Raw genomic sequence first — 22,142 nt, 5'->3', positions numbered from 1 at the left:
CCTCCCGCCATGAGGGTCCCCAGCCTTGTGGGGACCCCGCCGCGGTGTCCCTCCCCTATGAGACACCCGAAATGCCTCTCACACTGCGAGGGACCATCGCACTGTGCCCCTAGCCCTGAAGGGCCCCTCACCACCCCTAAGCCTTTCCCTCAGGGACGCACAAGCCGGGCACCCCTCCCGCCTCAGGAGGGCTTCCCCCGGACTGTACCACTCCCGTCACTCACCCGGCCCCACGGACTCCCCCGGGGGTGCGTGTGCGATGTGAGTTACCGCCGCGAGTCGCTCTCCCCACCTTTCCCACACCGCCCCCATACCTCACCGTACGTGGTACTGTCCACCCTACCTCTTGGCGCCCTCACTTCACCCTCCTGGCGGAGCCGCGGTCCCTGCGCCCGCTGCGCCATCCTCCGCGAGTGGCTGGGGGGGGAGCCATAGCCGCTGCCTTATCCTCCCACTCCGTCCGCCCTCCCCTACTCTCCCCCCCCGGTCCGGACACAGTTGGTTTGTTCCGAGAAGCCGGCCGGTCTTCTCTCCTAAACCGCTGGGTCTCTCACGTCTTCGGCCATTTCCGACCAAACCGGCGGAAGTTGCCGAAGTGGTGGCGGAACTTAACGGCCTTATCCGAAAGGTGGGCGGAGAAAGCCGAACAGGCGGCGGAGCGAGCCGAAGGGATGATGGGTGGGGAGCGGACACACGGAGGAGGAGATTCGTAGCTTGGGAACCTGCCGGGGAAAACCGAAGCTCCCCAGCTCTCCTCAGTCTCTAGCACGGAGAGGGACCCAAACCGTCATGGGCTCACACTGTCACCACCGGCCCTCTCCTTGCTCTGAGGAAGGGTAACGAACCGAGGGGGAGCTCCGTCCCTTTAAACAGTGGAGGAGGCGGAGCGGCTGCTCCCTCCCCTCCGAGAGCCCGCCCGCCTGCCACTGCGCAAGCGCGCCGCGCGGAGGCGCTTTTCCCGCCTAAAGGTGACCACGTTGGTTGGTACTCTTCTCCCCTGTCTCGCTGAGGTGCTGCCATAAAGAGCCGCTTCCCCCGGGTAGCCACAGCCAACCCTTTAACCCGCAGGAATGAGGCCTGAGGGCGTGAGGTATGTGCAGAAGAGATTAACGAGGTGTGGTATGCGCACATTCCCATAACCACCTGGTGTGAATTCCTGCAAGAGAGAGTGAACTAGGGGTGCTTCCTGGGCTGGGTCATGAGGAAACCACTAGATCCATACCAGTGAGTCACAGAATTATTTGCGTTGGAAGGGACCTTAAAGCTCATCCAATTCCAATCCCTGCCATGGGCAGTGACACCTTCCACTAGACCAGGTTGCTCCGAGCCCCATCCAGCCTGGCCTTGAACACTGCCAGGGATGGGGCAGCCACACCTTCTCTGGGCACCCTGTGCCAGGGCCTCAGCACCCTCACAGGGAACAACTGCCTAAGAGCTCATCTAAATATCCCCTCTGCCAAATAATTTCCCTTGTGCTATCCCTACAGCCCCTTGTAAAATGACTGAACTCTTGTTATTCTACAACAACAAACAAAAAGTTAACCTGGCTCTAAACTGTATCTAAATAACATTTATCCACATGAATCAATTTTAAAACGTCCATATTGCAATTGTGGAAATTTCTGTGACTATTAAGAAAAAGACACAATCCAAAGCAGGAAGCAGCAACCCAGTCTGGTGACAGCCAAGCAAAACTCCAAGTGGATCTTGGCAATGGCTGAATAATGGCACAAAATACCAGCGCTGCCTCTTTTTGCTTAAGGTTCCTTCCCCTTCTGAGCCCCGCTACACTAAGAAATCAGCTGCATTTCTGTAAAGTTCCCTTGAATTCCTTGAGTGTTACAGCTAACCATGCTTCCCCTTTGCCGCGGCCAGGCTTCATCTCAAAACAGATCCTTTGAAGTTTTCCAGAGATACCCAAGAAAGAAGACACATCCAAATACCTAGACTACCCCCAAACTCCATCCTGGAACAGATGGTGAGCTTATAAACAGAGAAGCATCTGGTAACCACTGGTATGAAAAAGCTGGCAAGCAACAGCTTATTCTGTTCTACTAAGTATTCTGTAGTTTGAACTATATTTAAACAGGAGTGAAAAAGAAATAATAATTTAATTTGTATATAGCATAATCCCAAAACACCTACATACTGTAACTGGAGCATAGCTAGGGCACTACACTCTTGTCTATTAAAAGCACTTCTATTTAACTAAGCATTCAGCACTGTCTAAACGTAAATTAAAAGTGACTGCAAAACAAGCAGTTTGGTGAAGTACAAAAGCATCATTTTTAAGCATGTGCTTTGTTGCATCAGACTGCTGGACTCAAGGCTGAGAGTTCCCAGTGCTTCAGCTCACCCTTGAGTCCATGCGCTTTAAGGGGCCTTGACAATCCGCCAGGTTGCTGACAGTGCTTGAAAAGACAGAAGACCTGGGCAAGGCAGACTCTGCTTACAGAGATCTATGTGCTTAAGCCAGCTGTTCCATTGGTGCCCAGATTCAGTTATCACAATGTAAACTGAGAATAATTCTTCCTACATGACTATAAACAATCTGAAAACCAATCTGCTAGCAATCATAGTCCTCATATAGTAGAGAAGGCTGGTAAGCACGTACACAGGTGGTTAAATAAAACCACCCTCAAAGCCTCAAGCCAGAGTCAGACCTGAGCATGCACACCACCCACGATAACCCCAAATCCACTTCCAGAACTATTTAAATAATCTTTTGGGACACTGCTCTGTGGTTCCTTCTGTGAACTGAGTGAATCATCTGTGTTTGCTAGAAATCCAAAGCGATAGCATGCATAAAACCATCGTTCTGGATTAAAGTCATTTTGGTGAAAGACTGTAAAAGGCTGTCTGCTGGGACTGTGCTAGAGGTCCGCTGGAGATCCCACTGCTGGATTTGGATGTGTGCAGAGAGCTTTGAAAAATTACTAGACAGAGAAAAAAATAATACTAGGAATTGAATGATAAATGAGTCTTAAATTCCAGATATAGAAGGAAGAACAAATACTAACAGCAGGCCCTCTAAGTCTGGGATGTAATAGCTGACAGAATTCTTTACAAAATAGGCACTGAACAAACGAGAGGTGATTTGTCTGTAGACTTTCTGCAAATAGTGAGTATGTTGTAATAAAAGCTGCTTGTGATCACTCAATTCAAGCCTATTTTTCACAAATTGGCTCAGTTTTAGCAAAATAAAAGCAGTTCTTTTAAGGTTTTCAATTTCAAAAACAAAAATCGAGGTAATTAAGGGAATGAGTTTGATAAGTTGATGGGGTTGAATGGCTGAAAGGCTCCAACAAGAAGACCTTAAAACCAAAGGGGAAAAACTATCTGCCATTTGCATCATGAATCGAGGAGGCAAATAAAACAGCACACGTAAGGAAGCTGGAGATTGGAGATAGTCACAGTCAAGACCCCAGATTGAATACAGATGCTGCCTTTGGAGCTGAGTAACAAGGAGAATGTAGAATGTAGGGGCAAAGGCACTGTGGGCTACAAGAAAGTCCCCCTGCAATTGCCCAGCCAGGGAGAAATCAATCCCACTGCTCAGTGCCCTCTGTTCAGGCTGCTGAAACATAAAGTCCCCTAGCAAGTACTTCTAAGAAGTTTACACAATCCCTCAACTAAAATACAGAAATCTTCACAATAAAAGCCTTGAAATGCTGGAATGAACATCCTCGTCCCACAGCCCGTGTTTGAAAGTGCCTATGTGCATGTGTGATTTTCTTCTGTAACCGCACGGCATCCCATTGTTATAGCCTACTTCAACCAACATCTTTCCCAAATCATGGAGACCTCTAAAACATAATACCTCTGCTGAAGGAAGGAGGGCTAGAGACAGCAGTGTTCAGGGAAGCCATTGCAATCAGCTCCAGATAAGACTTGAGAACAGAGTCTGAATCAAAACATAAAAGGCACAGAAATACTCAGTGTAAAGTGCACCCTGAGATCAAAGATTCATTGTGCTAAAATAGCTTGGCACTCATCTTTGATAAAATAACTAGGTTCTTTTGACAAAAAGGCAGTTGGTCTTCTTTATTGTGATTTTAGCAAAGCGACAAGGAAGCTGGGACTTTCAGTAAAGGGGAGAAATGGGGATCGATAAAGTGAATGGTGAGATCTATAATAATCATGGGTGTCCATTAAGTGCTGCAGGTTTTTTTGAAAAGCAGCACTACAAAGTTAAATAATAACTAATAGTTGACATAGTTTTGAGCACAATCTATTTCAAGGCCTAACTTTACTATAATGTACCCAAAATGCTTTGACTTTTAAAAAATACGTATCTAAGTAGTACAGGCCTGCTGCCAAAATCGACCACTAAAATAGGGAAACAGTTGCCAGCTGCTTTTTTTTCCCAGTGCAGAAAGGATACTTCCTTCCTTCTGTAGGTCACTCAATTCAGTTATTAGTGCATTAGACACAGAGAAACCAACTTCAAGCTGAATCATCATGAAAATATTTCTCAGAATTACAACCTTTTACGTTTTTTCTCATACCTGCAGGATTCTTAAGTGTATTTGCAAAAGCACAGGAACGGAAACCCTGAGTCTGATCCCTTAATACTGAAGTCAACCACATTGCGTAATCTCATTAATACATTTATCAACCTCCATCTTCACAGTAATTGGGTTTTTAGCCCCAGTTGCACAATTCCCATTAGGAGGCTATTCAAGAACCTCCCTTAGTTTGAAGCCATTTTGCTCATTTCCAGCCTAAACTTACTCAGAGCCATTTGTTCATGTGCCAGAATTGTCATTTAACTTAAATAACTCTTCCCCCTCTGTGGTATTTATGCTAGTGTATTTATAGAGAAGGAATATAATTTTTCTCTGCCTTTTTCTGTCACTGGCTTCCCATCCAGGCTCCTTTTCTGTGAACCAGCTCCACTGTTCTCCAGATCATTTCCAGCGGACACCCTCCCCTGCACCTTTTACAGTTGAAATCAATCTTTCTCCTACATGAACAAGGAATACATAGTACATTTTAAACAATGCCTCACTAAAACCTGTTGTGGTAGCATTCACATTTCCTTGTCACTAGTGGAAATAACTTGGTTGACTAATGTGGTTCTATTACATACCTTTATCACCAGGACATGAGAATTATCCTATGATTGATTAATATATTCCAATTCCAAGAAATAAGCCTCAACTTTCTCTCAGACCTTGCATTAAAAAAGAACTTGCATTTGCCTACAGGCACATAGTCCTAAAGTAATTCATTTTTCTGATGTGATGTCCTATTTTTTCTCTTTTGGGGACACCTCCAAATCCCATTGATTTCTGCTGTATCATTAGTCAACCCACTGAGTAACACTGGTCTTGAGATCAGTCCTTGAGGAACACTATTGCTAACTTGCCCACCAGTCCTTTTTTCAACCATCCTACCTTTTCTCCCCTGACTACAGGATTTATTGATGCAAAACAGAGAGCGAAATACTTCAATTCTTATTGACTTAAACTGTCTTGCTTTGCATTTTTGTCTTTTTTTTTCATAACAAAAGGCTAACTTTTGCTGGTGGAGCACAATAAAGGCATATTTCTCCATAAATCAGGCCTTTGGCTAAACTGGAATGCTGTCCTATTTTTAAGGTTGGGCATTCATAAAAATTAATAAGCTATGCAAGTCAACACATTTCATGTTAAAAATGGTAAATGAAGTTTCTTAATGACTAGTCTAACTTTTTAATTGTACTTAGGAGCTATATCACAAATTGAAAAAACAATTAGAATGCAGGAAAAAGGTATGTAAAACTTGTAGTTAAATAAAGTTAAGCTAAATGTGCTGAATACATAGTTTAAATTAAAACAAATTGGTTTATTGTACAGAGGAATTCTGCAGCCTATAAATAGAACCAATTTCTATCTATTCAGCACGTCGTCAGGTTCTCAGAACTTGAAACAAAATTAATTTCTGTTCTCATGCAAAGGAAGAGCGGATGTTCAAGTCAAATGAATATGGCAAGAACTAATTCATTAAACATTTGAACACAGATCACTTCTGCAGTTCAGTTGCCCACACAGCCATGCCTGTAGCATGTGATGTTAGCAGGATGAGGGAAGTACAAAATCAGCAAGCAAAGGTGGGCAAAGGGGAGCAGGACTGCTCCTGATAATTGTAGTCCTGCCTCAAATGTTGCAAAAGTATATTCACGGGTGTAGTTTTTGGGCAAATTGAGCTGATGTAGACTGTACTCATTGCAGTCCTGTGAGCTTCCATGGGCATTTGCATTTGCAGTGTCTTTTCTTGGCACTGGTGATGGCAAGAATGAATCATAGAATCCCAGGTTGGAAGGGACCTCAAGGATCATCTGGTCCAACCTTTCTAGGCAAAGCATGACCTAGACTAGATGGCCCAGTACCCTGTCCAGCCAGAGCTTGAAAGTGTCCAATTCTGGGGAGTCCACCACTTCCCTGGGGGGATTATTCCAATGACTGGTTGTTCTTATGGTGAAAAATTTTCCTCTTATGTCGAACTGAGATCTCCCCAGCAGTAACTTGTGCCCATCATCCCATATCTTTTCCATGGGACTCCTTACAAAAAGGAGTCTCTGTCTTCTGTATAGCCACCTTTTAAATGCTGGAAGATGGGGATAAGGTCTTCCCTGAGCCTTTTTTTTCTCCAGGCCGAACAAGCTCAGCTCTCTCAGCTTTTCCTCAAATGGGTGCCCAGTCCTTGGATCATCCTTGTGGTTCTTTCTCTGGATCCTCTCCAGTGGGGACCAAAACTGGACACAGTATTCCTGGTGTGGCCTAACAAGCACTGAGTAGAGTAGGAAAAAGACATCTTTATGCCTGCTGGTGATGCCCTTGTTGATGTTCACCAGCATCCTGTTGACTTTCTTTGAACAGAACTGTACACTGTTCAATTCTATTGACCTTGCATCCCCCAGAAATCCCAGGTCACTTTCCACAGAGAAACTCCACAGCCAAGTAGATCCCAGCCTGAGGGATTTGGACTCCATACAGAGTAAGACAGTTCAAGGGACTAATCAAGAACTAAGTCTGCCAAAGAAAGTGATTTCTCTTCTGTTTTTTCCTAAATGCAAATCCGTGCATTCAGTGCTGGGTGACAGGTGTGCAAATACTGGCTTCTTTAATTTAGTTATCATTCACAGATCTCCTTAAGAGCAGATAAGTAACAACCAAGTCAGTAAGGCTGTGGCTCTCACCAGAGATGGATGCGAGCTGCTTGGACCTAGTGGAAGAGAGGACAGTGTACTGACGCAACCCTGTGTACACACTGTCCTCCTCCTATCCCTTCTTTCCCTCCCTATAAATTCATGCCTACATGCACAAACTCTGCAGAAACACACAACCTGACACAGCACATTAGTTTGAAATCTCATCAGCAACAGAACTAAGCAATGAAGCTTTTTATGGTGCAAGTACAGAAAAGCAGAGGTCAATGAGAGGGGGAAACCAGAGAATGAATGTGAAAGTACCTCCAGCTGGAGTGGGGAGGGATTTGATCCACCATAGTACGTATGGTGCTATGGATCAAGAATTACCTCAGTCTGAGCCCTAGCAAGTTGTTTCAGCTTCCATATAGGCAGAAGAACTAATGACATTCTCCAAGTCTTCCTCATTCACCTTGTCAGTCCTGAAGTGCTTTGAGATCATCCAACAGATTACAATAGTTGTGCTTATTCAGTACTAGTATTGGCTCCCAAGAGAGCAAGAGCAAACAATAATATGCCCTTCCAATTACAGCAATGTTCTACTAAAACCACTGTGTGTATCAAGTTGTAAATTCAATCAAATTTAAATAATAAAAACCTTCCCTTTCTCTCACCAGTGACAGAACAGTAGAACCCTTTGCCTTTTTTTCTTTCCTTTTTGTAATTAAAAATAGGTTGAACTTTAGGAGTGTTATTGCACCACTTGAAGCAGTAGAAGAAGTGGAATAAAGTGCATCATAAAAAGATGCCACTGGGATCAGTTAAAGTCAACAAAATTGAAAACATTTAGAAGGAACAAAGCCAAAAGCACAGAACCAGATTTAAACTTGGCATATGCTGTGGCAGGAGGCCAGCGGAAGGAGAACTTGCTAGAGGAGTAATAACAGAGAGAGCTCCCTGCTGCAACCCATGGGTCAGGTATGATCGGCCAGATAATCAGATGTCATCAACTAGTGCAGCTGGGAGATCAATGAAGCAATGCCTATTTCAACTTGCTGAAGCTCTAACCTGGCATATCTGAACTCAGCTGTAAAAAATTCTCATCATATTAAGCCATGCCATTAATAAACATTGAGTTGTTATACACCACTTGCGATCTTCAAAGAGCTTTAAAACCTAATCCTTGCCACCACCTCCTTAGGTGCAGGAACTGTTTATAAAGATGAAAACAAAGTCAAAATGGTAAAGTCATTGGCCATGGCTCCTAAAAGGTTCTTTTTAAAACCAGCCAAGCACAGGGCAGAAATTCAGAGATCCCAGTCACAAAGTCCCTTCACCAGGCAGAATTTCCCTGTGTTTCTTTGACAGCAGCAGACATCTACACCCTAAAATATTTGCCCCCAAACCTGAAACCTCATATATAGATACTTCTCAAGTGGATGTAAGACTGATTTTGTATCTTCCTTGCACAGGCAGGGATCAGTAAAGCAGCAGAGGAAGTAAAATGAGTGAAGTGATGCTATGATGGAGATCAACGGGAAGTTTTGGCCACTAACTTGCATTTCAGCTGATGTGGTTTAACCAAGGGGAACAAAGGACAAAAACATCTAAGCCTCCTCACTAGAAGGTCAGTAAATCACAATTCCTAAATTCTTTATCCATTTCAGGTTTTTTTCTTCCAGGAAACAAAATTAGCTTAAAATTTACAAGAAAGCTATGAGTAGAGTTACTAATGCTCTGCTCAGCAGAGATCTCCAGAGGAGTCTAGAACTACAAGACTATTTTAACAAAATGCCAGAAACAGGAATAAGTTACTGAAGGGAGAATAAACCCAACACACTTGTGTTTCTAAGCACCTCAATAATGTTATCAATAAACCCAGATGCATCCTTTCCACAAATGCAGCAGTGACAATTGATTCAAATAGATGACACTTCTGTAATGTGCCTATTTGACTCTCAAGCTGAAGCAGGTAAAAATTCAAAGATGTAACTTCCTTGATATTTGTATGTTAATACACACAGCTTTAGGGAAATTGTTGCGACTCAACTTACATTTCATTCTGCACAGTGAGTGACATTCAAGTACCTACCCACAAGTTTCATAGTGCTCACAGTCATAGCGTTCACATATCATAGGCTGTCATTAGCCTGATGTATTATCTTTTTTGGAAAAAGGCTGTCATGAGCACCAGGCTCCCCTTGGTTCAGACAGGCAGGAGTAGAGCTGACTCATCATACATCCTGATTTGTATTGTCTCCTTTTCAGTTTAGTTTTCCCATATTATATAAGGAGAAGAGGATGGAGACTCTCTTTTTTACAAAAACTGGAAAGATAAGGGGTGATGGCACAAGTTACTTTTGGGGAGATTCCAGTTGGACACTAGACGAAAATTTTTCCCAGTGAGAACAACCAGCTACTTGAATAATCTCCCCAAGGAAGTGGTGGATTTCCCAACATTGGAGACTGTTAAGATTTGGACAGGGTGCTGGGCCATCTAGTCTAGGTCATGCTTTGTCTAGAAAGGTTGGACAAGGTGACCCTTGAGGTTTCTTCCAACCTGGTATTGTAGGATTCTATGAAGGGGTATGGCTACATGTATGTATAATATGTGTGTATGTGCAAAGGACAACAAGAGAAAGAATGTGTTTTGACCTCCACCTATTCCTCTTACAGTTCCTTTTTGCTTCCTCTCCTTGGAGATATTTTATTATGAAATTCAAATGAGTTCTCCTTTCTATTGCTTTTGTTGAAAGAGAAAAATAGGACAGAAAGCCAGCTAGGAGGAAAAGTTCATGATCTGGAGTCCTTGGACTTGCTGAAGTTTCTTGATGTGTTTCTACAGAAAGTGGGCAAGCAGCTACACCTCGCACCAAGGCACTGAAGTTTCTCCATCACCAGCCAGTTTTAACTAGGGCTGGCTTTGCCCAAACCACCACTGCACTTAAACTGAAAACAAGTTTGACTGCAAATAGAGACCTCCATCCATGGGACTGGGGTTTACCAAGGCAACAAGGGGGCCATGCGTTGGCTCTGGTTGATCTTATGACTGAGTTGGAAGATCTCTCCCTCATAGAGACTGTCTGATATCCACTCATGCAAACTGGAGCTGCACCTCTCCCCAAGGCTCAGTAAGTATGTGGGCTGTCTCTCGTGCCTGACTGTCTGTTTTTCATTAACTTATGCAACCTCAATTACACTTGCAGTTCCTATATCTCTTTGTCAGGCTTGACTGAAATAGGCCAACAGGTTCAGAAGTTACTGGTTTGAGCAAACATGGATATATGTGGAATGATAAGAAACCTAGGTGAGTCTGAGCCTCATTTTGCAAGAAAACAACACAGATGGATGACCACAAGGGCAAAACAAGGGAGTGCCACCATGGATCCGAGCAGAGATCCCAAGCAGTGAGCTATCCACAGTGAAGAAACCAAAAGATTTAGGTGTAGCCACCTAGAAAAGTCAGTTATTTGGATGTACTCAGTAATAGGCAAATGTCTAAAATACCACATTCATAAAGAAACCTCTACCCCAGCTTCTTTCTTTAAGACTAATGAAGGCCTGCATCAGCCAGCACTAGAACAACACTAACCAAGGCCTCAGGGCAGCTGATGCCAGACAGGACCACCCACAGTAGAACTGGAGGTTGCACCTGGTTCCCAGAGTGCTTCACCAACAAGTCTGGGGTCATACTACAGAAACACAGGAAGAAGAGAGCTAAGATGAACCAGAAAAGGCCCATCCCTTTGCTTCAGGCTGCACAAAGTTTAACTTAAATATTTTTTTTGCAGAAGTCCATCCAAGGCTCTCCAGGACCTCTTCAGTTCAGTCAGGCTCAGATCAGTGGCAAACCACATAAAGGAAAAGGTCTAATTCATTAATCCCTTTAGTTCATTAAGCCCTCCGTTTTCACCACCGTTGTGATTGTTTTCCTTTTAATAAGGTTTGGAAGAGTGATGAGAGATGTACCACTTGAAGTCTTGCTTTGGCATCAAGATTCAGGAAGCCCTGCAGTCATTAGAGTGCCATGCAGTTTTCACAGTTGCAAAGTTGTCCTGAAACAGCAAGGAAAACACACAGGAACCAGCACTCCTTCCCCAAGCTAGTGCCAAGGCACAAGGAGTTGAGAGATTTATGTAAATTTAACAGCAAACACAGCCTATACTCAGGTAACAACCTACTCTGCACTCAAAACTATTACTATTATGCATATTTCCTCATTAACAGTCATGGGGTGAGAACTTGTATTTGCACATGTGACAGCTGGTTATACACAGCTAATGACCAACATCCTCACCCTCCCCTCCCACAGTCAGCATAGCTTAATGCATGCTGCAAGTCTTCCCATGCACAATGTATGCAGATACAACATGAAAAACCAGGGCCACTAGCGGCAGTGCATCGCTGGTCTGGGCTCTTCTCCAGTTGGGCCTTCAAGGCAACATGAAACACAACAGATCAACAAGCAGAAAAAGTCCTCAGGTGGCCAAAGATTCATTATAACAGGCAGAATCATTCCCCTCATCCTCTCTCCACCCCCACTTAATTGAGTAGCCTGGTAAATTGATGAATTACAGTTAAATGATCTTGCTGTGATGCCTCATGCTGATGAATGAAGAATACCCTGCCAGAGTCTCCTAATTTCAGGTGATGGATTTGAGCCGAGACTGCATCACAATTCCTTATGACTGACAAGCTCAGCTATTTTCACTCTTAATCTTGATATTATTTGATTGAATAAATCCAAGGTCATAATTTCCTAGGTGGATACAGTTGTTCAAAATACCAGCAGCCTTCCAATTACTTTTAACTGCATAAATAATTAAAAAAAAAAAAGTTGAAGAGTATTCATGTAAGAGCTGATCATATCTCAGCTTTGTTGCTGGAAGATACCAACACCCAGAACACACCTTTGCTAGAGCATGAATGAGCAACTGTGAAGTTACATTTGTCATCTCACAGCCCTAAGCTCTTATCATCCATCCCTCAAACCTCAGGGACATGGACCCCTGGGGACTAACATTTCTCATGTTCAGTCACAGCCCAGAAGATTTTTGTCTTTTACTGTTTTAGAAGTTTGATAGGAGGCAGCTTGGCTGAATGGGAGTGTTTTGAAGACATGGGAAGCAGGGAAAGGAGAACTATTCATTGGCATCATTTTCTGTCAGCACACACACTTTTATAATAGGGAGAACCTTAAACCTCCCACACTTGAGCCTTAGTGAACAATTTGGGACACAACCTGATTTTTCCTTCCCATTTTCTTTGCCCTCAAAAGGCACAAATGGGAGCAAAAACTTCTCCAACTTGGCTGCACAGAACTTTCACACAGATCTCTGTACAACATCAGCTGGATTGAAAAATGTTGTGTCATGCGTGAAATATTCCGGCGCTTTATTGTGCAAGCTCCTAATTATTAATGTCTCGGCTCCACATTTCTGCAGCAAGATTTATGATGTAGCTTAGGGTGGTGGATTTGAACTAGTTTTCCCTCAGATCTATGTATGGAGAACCACAGAAATGTTTTTTATCCCCTCAACTTCTGTAGACTCCAGTGCAGAAAAAAACAATGGAAAAACAAGCCCCTCAAAAGAAGAATCTAGGTGAAAATTGTCCTTCTCTGCCTCCAACACTACTACAGTAGCATAAGTGTCTTTTAAACATCTCCACAATGTCCCTTGGGGACAATACAGCCAAAGCTTTGCAAAATTGCACTGCTGTATCTGTTTTTAGGGGATATAAAGCACATGATTGCAAGTCTCATTCCCTCCCACCAAGGCCTCCCAGACCGAGTTCAGAAGCATGACTGCAGCAGGAACAGGACACAGACAGGCCCCTGGGATCAGGAGAAAAGAGGCAGCTGATGCAAATGCTGGTGGCCGCGCATAACCCTTGCAGAGGGAGCCAGAAGGCTGCCCCCATTGAACAATAGAAGGAAATGCTGTCATCGAGCTGACTGTGGTCTGTGCCTTCAAAACCAGCAGTTGGGGATGGAAAAGTCTTGCAAAGCAGAGCAGACAATTTTTGGGGATAAAGGGCTTTACTTCTGCATGTGATTTTCACAGCAAACTGAAAGGGTAAAATTTTAAGCTGATTAAGGGTAAAAATGAAGTTGATTTTGGAGGTACACACATGGTTGGAAAGTCAAATGAAGCTAATTCCCCTTCCTCCCTGAGAGCATGGTACATTGGAAAAACCTGTAGAGTAAGCAACCAGTACCCAGACTAGTGGCACATGCTGCTCTTACTGGTCTAACAGGGGTTAACACAAATGGCTTGTGCTCCTGAACACAGTCATATTTATATATTCATATATCCATGTGTGCATATATAGACATGCGGAATCACTTTTTTTGCAAATCTAAAGGAAAACCCCATCTTTTGCCCCCAGGATATAGGAACTTAAAAGAATGCTATTGCAAAAGTTGCAACAAAATAAGCACTGCTGGTGCCAGTGAGTTATAGGTGCTTGCTACAGGCAGGGTAATGGGATTTCACTGTGTTTTGTTTCCTCAGAGGTAACTGCATTTTTATCAGGAGGTACAGGATATGAGGCTCTGACACTTCTCTCCTCTGATTCATACACTGGAATAAAGCAGACATTTGATGGCATCTGCATTGCTGACTCAATCATGTATCTTCAGTGCAGATCTTGTTAGTGCCGGGAAAAAGGATTTGGAGTGGAAAGTGCTCTGCTTGCCTGCACGCAGCCTGCAGTGCAGCCACAGCTTTGCTGTTGTGCCTCAAGGCCTCACCAGTAAAAATAGGTAAATAAATAGAATAAATGCATTCCTGCCTCCATGCCACATCCACCAAGGCAAGGGTTTCAACTGCGTTTCCCCAGCCAAACCTGGCAAAGCAAATTCAACAAAAAAGAAGTTCCAACTGTTCTGCCTTTGGAATAGATTTGAAATTAAAAGAAAGCAAACCTTGCCCTGTCTTCTCCCTGTGCTTTACACCCAGCCAGCCTCAGAAAAAGGTGGAAAACAAACATTTTCTTGTTGAGGCTCATTCTACCTCCAAGTGGTTGTTGCCAGTCCGGATTTATTTACTGGGTTTTTTTAAGTCTGAGCTTTGGCACATCTAATTTTTATCCTTAGGGGAATGAACAAGAAGTGCAGCAGCCCAGAAAGTAATGAAACAGGTTCTCCTCCAACACTGAAAGTACAGAGTTGGGACTATGGGGGTGACACAGAAGATGAATACCTTAGAGGATGTTAATCACAATTGGGAGCGGTGCTTTCCAGCGGGCAAGCAATTTTTTCCTCATCTCATGTTCTGGCAGCCCTTGGCAAACATTCACAGCCCTACATGCCAGACCCAGCATGGGACTGCTACTCGTGTTCTCTTCCTGCCATGCCTTTACCACCCACCCACAGCTGCAATGGATGTAGCTCCTCAGCCTCTTCCCTGCTGTGGTCACAGAGCCAGAGGGACTGTGACACTTTCTGCACCCAGAAGTGGGCCATTTAGCAAGAATACAAATCTGCAGCTGCATGTGTGGGTCTTCATACCCATGGCATGACCCAGTTTGGGATATCTCATGTTGGACAAAGACAATACTGAAGAGGACTGGCTATACCTCATATCCCTATTTTATTCATCAACGGTGCAAACAGGACCACAGGGTGGGTCAGACTAAATGTCTTCATTGCTGTCCTGTCTCTGGTGGAGACACTGTGCAAAAAGCAAGAGGAGCTTGAGCCTTGTACATCCTCCCAACCCGGCCTCCTTGTGCACATGTAGCTGATATACATGATGTCCATACTCTGGAGACCTTTGGGGTGAGCCAGGAGGAGGCAAGCCCACCAGCTGGTGAGGCAGCCCAGGCCATGCCAGGTGTCAGCTCCCGCTCATCCACCTCGCCTGCAGCAACAGCCCTACCAAAACCAAGACCCAAAGGAGCCAGAGGATTTACAGCAAACAAGAACAGACCTGGGGTTTATGGCCTCAATGCCCAGTGCCAGGGTTAGGCCTCCTTTCCAGGGAAGTCATGTCTCATCAAGCACAAGTCTTGGCTGAACGCTCACCCAGGCTGAGGCATGCTGAAAGGTTCTTCCTGGTGCAGCTTGGCTGGTGACTAATAACACATCCCTGTAATCACCTTTTCCCTCCATCACCCCAATTCTGCCAGCACCCACACATCTTGCACAAATCCTGTTGGATTCTCTTCCGTCTGAGACCCCACCACTCCACCAAATGTTGTCAAAACTGAGTCAAAGAATCATCAGAGATGGACAACAAACAACATCTCATTAAGCCTCCAGGGTTTTGGGAACCACCTCCAACTATAGCCACCACTGACATCTCTGAGTGTGCATGTACCTTCAGGTGTACCAAGCAGCAAACCCTGCCAATGTCTGCTAATGGTGCCAATTGCATTCACTTTCCCAGCTCAACAGTTGCTGGATTTTCCCCATTCCAGTTCATCTCTACTGGTTTATTAATCAAATACAGAAATTCAGCTTTTCTATATGGCACTATACAGTCATTAAATAAAATATAAACACCTCATCTATACTTAACATCAGGTTTGATCTTCACTGTTTTCACTCCCCTTTTTCAAGGTGATTTGCAATTTGGTTGCTTTTTGGGAAAGTAGAATGTAGGGGAGGGCTGACTTACTGCTTAATCTCATTTTTGATCTATTATTAAAACCCCTGCTTTCTTTTCTTTTTTTCTGTTTTTACCCTTTCTCTAGGAAGCCAGAAGCCCCAGCAGAAATTACAGCTAGGAAGAAGGGTGAAGGGTGAAATGAAAGCTGAGAGAGAAAGAATTGCTTGGGCTTTGTTTTTTCAGCATTTTCTCATTTTAAACTGTAAGGAATCTTCTACAATGCCAGTTAAGTAAAAGAAAATATGCTGAAAGTGATGGAAATGCAAAGTATTGGCCCCAGTCCCACTGCTGGCATATGTGGCCAGACCCTCTGATTGAGGCTGGCACGTGTGTCCCCATGGGATCCCTCCTCAGACTCACTTTTCAAATAGAGACGCACTGACATTTCCTCACCCTTTTACCAGCGTTAGTAATTCTCCAGCAAATCCCCAGGCTCAGGGAACAGTGTCTGTGTGCCATGAAGCCATGCACTCTGCTTTGCAAAGTGATGCCACAGCCAAGACTTGGTGAAAGTCCAGGACAGGACTGCAGAGCACGAGGCCAGTGGCACTCACGACATGCAGGAACATCTTTTTCCTTAAGCCATTTTTATACAACATCTGCAAAAGGTTTGACAGGACTGTAGCAAAACATGATCCCTGCAGGGAGTTTATGCAAACCTGTAGCACACAGCTGTGTAGAGAGCGCTGTGAAGGCGCAGCAGCAGTTAGCGCCCACCACCTTTGCTTCGGAATGCTTTTTAATAGCTTTCTGATTATTTCATTACTTTACCCTCCCACGTTGCTGAATAACAGTGTTTATGTCTGCCCTGCAACCCAGTGCATGACCTCCCCTGCCCCAGCTCACGGGGACAGGTTTGATTTCAAGCTAGCAAAGCCAGTCCAAGAAACAGAGATTCCCAGGTGGTTTCTTTACCCTCTGCAGCCACTTTACCAGAGGCAGCGCTGGCAGATGGCTCAAGTTGAACCAGGGGAGTTTCACTGAAGGAATTCCCACCATGAGGCAGGAGTGTAAGTCCAAAGCTATCTGTAGCATACTCTGAAGGTGAATCAGGTTGTTCCTAAGGCTGTGCTAGAGACGGGTCAAGATTCACAGGGGCCCTGAGCAACCTGCAGCCATCTTGTGCTTTTTCATCACCCCTTTTGCCACATTTTTGTCCCTTTACATTGCTGGAAGTGATTCCTCCTCCTGCTGTCTTTGCAGAAATAAGGAGCTTCTCCTCATTTGGCACCGGGACATGCTTCAACCTCCCAGCCAGATCAGACCAAAAGCAGGCACTGCTTTGCTGCCAGCTCCTGCTGGGAGCTGGATGTGCACCTCGCTGCACCAGCAGTTTGGCTGTGAGCAAATGATCACTGTGTGAAACTGAGATTCCCAAACTGGGGTTCCCGCTTCCCCAGTGAGCCCCTCTGTTCTCATGTCTGGACTGCCCCAGGCTCTGAAGGCTCAAACCTCTAGCCAAGGCTCACATGGAGATCACCCCTCAACAGCCCTAAGGAAGGGCAGGACTAGCACTTCCTATTAATTGAATTAATTAATTTGAGGATTTCCTATTAATTTCCTATCATAAACATTGCTTTATTAACGAATAAGAAGAAAGCCAGCCATCCTCTACCCATCAGAACATAACCAAGTGAGAGTCCCACACACCAGTGCTATTTTTTGGAGAGAAAGGAGAGATTTTAAGTGCCTTTATTTTAAAAGAATGGCCCATGCAAGCAGCCAAAGACTTTGCAGCAGAACTGGGCAGGTTCAGACCCATTTAGAAGAAAAAGCATCCCCAGGCCATGTTCCATGGTAAACTCTTGTTTTTTTTCCAAAGGAATATGGGAAGAGCAAGGAAGAGGCATGCAGCCCAGAGAGCAGCTGGGCAAGATGCCACCATCTCCTTCTGCCCCAGTCATAACTGAATGTCCCAGGACCTCCTCTCTGGTAAAAGCCAGGGTATGGGAGAGAAATCATTTTGATTTCCATTTCTTAATGGCACATCCTAAAAGAGCCATCCCTGGGTGGGAGCAGTCAGCAGCTGCATTCACCCCATGCAATAGCCACCAGTGGCCACCTCTCCTCTAGCATTTGAAAGGACACCGCAACCCTGTCCTGGTCCTCTTACAAGTTGTCATACATCATAAAACCTTCTGTTTGATATGAGATAGAGGTGATGGATTTTGTGCTTAGTGAAGAGCAGTGAAGCTGGTGAAAGGTCTGGAGCACAAATCCTTTGAGGAGCAGCTGAGGGAACTGAGGTCGTTTAGCCTCAGGGGAGACCTTATCACTCTCTACAGCTACCTGAAAGGAGGTTTTGTAGCAAGGTGTAGCAAGGAGGTTGTAGCAAGCTCTTCTCCCATGTGACAAGTGACAGGACAAGAGGAAACAGCTTCAAGTTGTGCAAGGGGAGATTTAGATAAGATGTCAGGAAAAATTTCTTCACTGAAAGGGTTGTCAAGCACTGGAAGAGGCCCCCCCCAGGGAAGTGGTGGGGTTACCATCCCTGGAGGGATTTAAAAGACATTGCAGATGTTAAGGGTTTTTTCCAACCTAAACAATTCCATGATGCTGTGATTTCCAGCCAGCTGCTCCCAGGACCCACCAGAGAATGACCATAGATATAACCAAGCCAAAAACTGACACAGGACTGGAAATCTTTTTCTCCATCCCAAGGAAGAGCAGAGAAAGAGACAAAATGAAGGAAGCAACCAAGAGCCTTCGATTCCAGATCACCCAACAACAAAATCCTTTTTGGGATCCCCAGTGATCAAATCTCAGCTGCCATAAAAATCAGCATTGGTGACATGGAAGCAGAGGTTCCCTCACCTTCATTAATTTTTGCTGGATATGATTGATTCAAGTTTCTGGGCAGCAGTAAAGTTGGAAAAAGCAAGTTTCCAGCAATGAATACCTGCTAAAATAAACAGAGCTGGAAGTCACCATGATACGAGGAGCATATATGCCACTTCCTTTCTCTGTCTCCAGCCTAAACCATAGAATCATAGAATGGGTTGGATTGGAAAGGACCTTAAGATCAGCCAGTTCCAAACCCCTGCCAATGTCCCTGCCACGAGCAGGGACACCTTCCACTAGACCAGGTTGCTCCAAGCCCTGTCCAACCTGGCCTTGAACACTTCCAATTCCTTTAATCATCTGATAAGAAAGCAAATGAAATGTAGGTGCCAATGCCTAAAGTGCAGGAAAAATGCTGTTACACTGAGAGAGAGGGAAGAGTTTTATGCACAGTGCAGGTTCCCATTCAACAGTCATAATATTTCCGAAGTGTTTTGGGTTTTTTACCACACGTGCACTCACATTTCTGTATAAATCAGTGCATGGGGAGTACAACTGGAGGTGACATGAGGGAATGGAAAAACCCAGGTGGGTTCTTCCCCAGCAGGACCCTTTGTTCTCTCAGAGAGTTCTGATTTCTCAGCATCTGTGGCTGGTATAGGGGATGTTTTCTCTTTATGTTTTTGACTTCTTTATACCAGTCTTCATGCTTTGAGGGGAGAGGGGGGAGGATGGTGATGGAATCAACCCTGTCAAAAAGGTTGACATTTTGTAGCAGATAAAGCCGAATGTGGACAGTTGCTTTGATTTGGCTTTTTGCTGAATTTTAGGTGAGGCAGGAGAGGATTTAGACAATAGGGAGAAGTTCCTCCCTGTGAGGGAGGTGAGGCCCTGGCACAGGTTGCCCAGAGAAGCTGTGGCTGCCCCATCCCTGGCAGTGTTAAAGGCCAGGCTGGATGGGGCTTGGAGCAACCTGGTCTAGTGGAAGGTGTCCCTGCCTGTGGCAGGGGTTGGAACTGGGTGAGCTTTAAGGTCCCTTCTGACACAAACCATTTTATGATTCTGTGCTAACATTTACAGCCCCATATAAATGCTATGTACCAGCACCTCTAGCTCTGAATCCACCTCACCCCTCAGTTCCCACACTCACTGGGATGCCGGTGGGCTCCACCTCCTTGACCCAGCCAGGTCTACAGCAGTGGGAATGGGCAGAGAAATATCTCAGCACCTTGGTTTTTTGAACACTGCTTCCAGGGACAAAAAATAACACTGTCTTCCCTTATGTACAGCATCCTCTACCTCCCGAGCCAGGAAGCTGGCACGCATCCCTCGGCAGAGCACACAACCCCAGCTGATGCATGGCCACTGTCAGGCCAGCCATGCTCAGATTTCCCACATCTGCAGCATCTCTCACCTTGGTCCTGAGCTGCTTTGTGTGGATGAGGCTGGAGAAGAAGCCCTGCAAAACCCCTCCCCATAGCAACTGAGATGAGAAACACCCAAAGGAAAAGCCGAGGCAGAGGACAGAGCAGGCTCCATGGGGAGCAAGCTTTGCAGAAAGGAGCAGAAGTTTTTTTACTCGGCCACTGAGCCACGTCTGAAGGGGAAGGTTGGATGTGGAAACATTTGTGGCTGTAGGGAGCCCAGACTGCCCAGAGCAGGCAGAAAACAAAGAAACCCAGCCCCAGCATGATGAAATACAAGTTTATTTGCTTTAGCCCGTGTCCAACTTTGCTCCCTGGCACAGACAAATTTCTTTAATGCTGCTCTGGCTGAGTGGTTTTGTGCAAAACTGAGGTTTTTCACCAAGCAACTAACCCAAACCACAAGTCAAGGGTGCTGGTGAGTCCCATGCACCTCCAGATCCACCACATGAAGAGGGAACCAGGCAAGGAAGTGAGACTGGAACATCCTGACTTCTCCAAGCCCTTCTGCTCTCCTGCTTCACATCCCAGGATGAGGAGTTAAAGCAGCCACAGCCAAACGATGGAGAGGTACCACTAAACCAGCAGCAATGGCATGCTGGGGCTCTCAAGATCTCCCTCTGAGGAAAAGCCAAAGTCATTCCTCTGCTTTCACGGGCCATTCACCTCCTCTCTGGCTATCCCAGGCTCTCCCTCCCGGCTGGGATTTCTCCTTGTGGCACAAAAGTCCTTTCAAAGCAGCGGATTTTCCTTGCATCCCCCGTAGCCCAAATTCCAAAACTAGAAAGCAACTTTCACCCGGGGCAGGGAGCTCTCGCCTGCTATTTAAACAGCTGCATCCACATTAAGCCTATTTAATGTGGCACCATCCCGGAGACAGCACAGAGCCACGGCCAGGAGTTTCACCCAACTTTAGGGGGCTGGGTGACGACCTCCCCCCCCCCCGCAAGAATGCAGCCACCAGCCCAGCCAGGGCTCACCCCACTGCCCATGCTGCCGCCCTCCCAGCACCCAAAATCCCCCAGGCCTGAATGGGGAGGGGAAAAGGTGAGTGGGAACCACCCTGGATGGGATAAGGCTGTTCCCTGGCAGAGGGAACTGGGGGCAGGGATTATAAAGTACATTAAAAGCAAATTAATCAATTGAAATTAAAGAAAATAGTAAAATAATGAGAAAAAAATCATTTAAATAAAAGTTAAAGTGAAATGAAACAAAACATGAAATTAAAAAATAAAAAGATAAAATAGAATAAAATAAAAGGAAATGAAATATGAAAATAAAAAATCAAATAAAATAAAACTGCCGAAACAAGCCAACATTAAATTGAAATAAATGAGATAATAAAAATAAATAAAATGCAATCCAATTAAATGAAGTAATCCCCCCGCGGTGCCCGCGCTCGCCCTGAGGGCGGGGGACGGCGCTTACCTGCGGGCGGGGTTGCGCGGTGCCCCGCGGTGCCCTGCGGCCGCAGCCCGGCGTGCGGAGCGGTGCGGAGCGGAGCGGAGCCCCCGGCCCGGCTCGCTGCATTGTGGGAAGCGGAGCCCAAAACTGGGGGCGCGGTGCCCTCTGGTGGCGGATCATGAGGACCTGGGGCTCGAAGGGCTCATGTGTGTATGTACATAGATCTATGTTAATACATACGCACCCCCAAAATTACCCCTCTGGGTCAGCCCCATCACGGGCTCCGACCCCTCGATGAGGAATGTGGGGGACAGGCAGCCAAAAGCGGGGTGTGGGGAGTAACGGGGGCTTATGAGAAGCTGCTGCTTGTCTCTGCCATGCTAATGCAACCTGCAAATCACTGCCTAGTCCCATGTAGCCCCCCAGATCTCTGCCGTGCCCATGCAGCACCCTAAATCTCTGCCTGTTCTCAGGCACCCCCCAAATCTCTGCCCAGTCCCACAAGGCCCCCAGATTTCTGCCCAGTCCCAAGCAGCCCCTCAAAAGCTCCCCCAAAAGGCATCTTAAGACGCCGCTGAGAAGTAAGTGCTGTGAGATGCAGTGGGTTGGAGAGGAAGGAGCAGAGGTTGGGGCACACTGGATTTTCATGGCTGAGGATATGAGATTTAGAGGGCTCCCCTTGTTATGAGAGCTCATGTATTAGACATACATATAGATTAAGGTATAGCTCTAGAAATGTACCGACAGCTATGCTGCATGCACCCATGGGTGCTGCAAGGGGATGTG

The 22,142-nt window shown here is 45.5% G+C and overlaps 1 protein-coding gene across 6 annotated transcripts in view; it reads right to left on the bottom strand.

Moving 5' to 3' along the window:
• EXTL3 (exostosin like glycosyltransferase 3) overlaps positions 1-21,418 on the bottom strand; it is a 155,053-nt gene extending 133,635 nt beyond the window's left edge. The window contains exon 1 of one of the 6 annotated variants that reach the window (XM_034060573.1): positions 21,381-21,418. The gene's annotated coding sequence lies outside the window, so the exon portion shown is untranslated. Of the gene's footprint in view, positions 1-224; positions 257-343; positions 585-21,380 lie in introns of those variants that run through there. The other 5 variants (XM_034060580.1, XM_034060576.1, XM_034060583.1 and 2 more) reach the window with 5 other exon arrangements.
• Positions 21,419-22,142: the final 724 nt, after the last annotated feature.

The sequence above is a fragment of the Melopsittacus undulatus genome, chromosome 3 (genome assembly GCF_012275295.1).
Source record: "Melopsittacus undulatus isolate bMelUnd1 chromosome 3, bMelUnd1.mat.Z, whole genome shotgun sequence".
NCBI classification, from domain to species: Eukaryota; Metazoa; Chordata; class Aves; order Psittaciformes; family Psittaculidae; genus Melopsittacus; species Melopsittacus undulatus.
The sequence above is the reverse complement of the archived record's forward strand: the minus strand, read 5'-3'. Positions and strand labels throughout refer to the sequence as shown.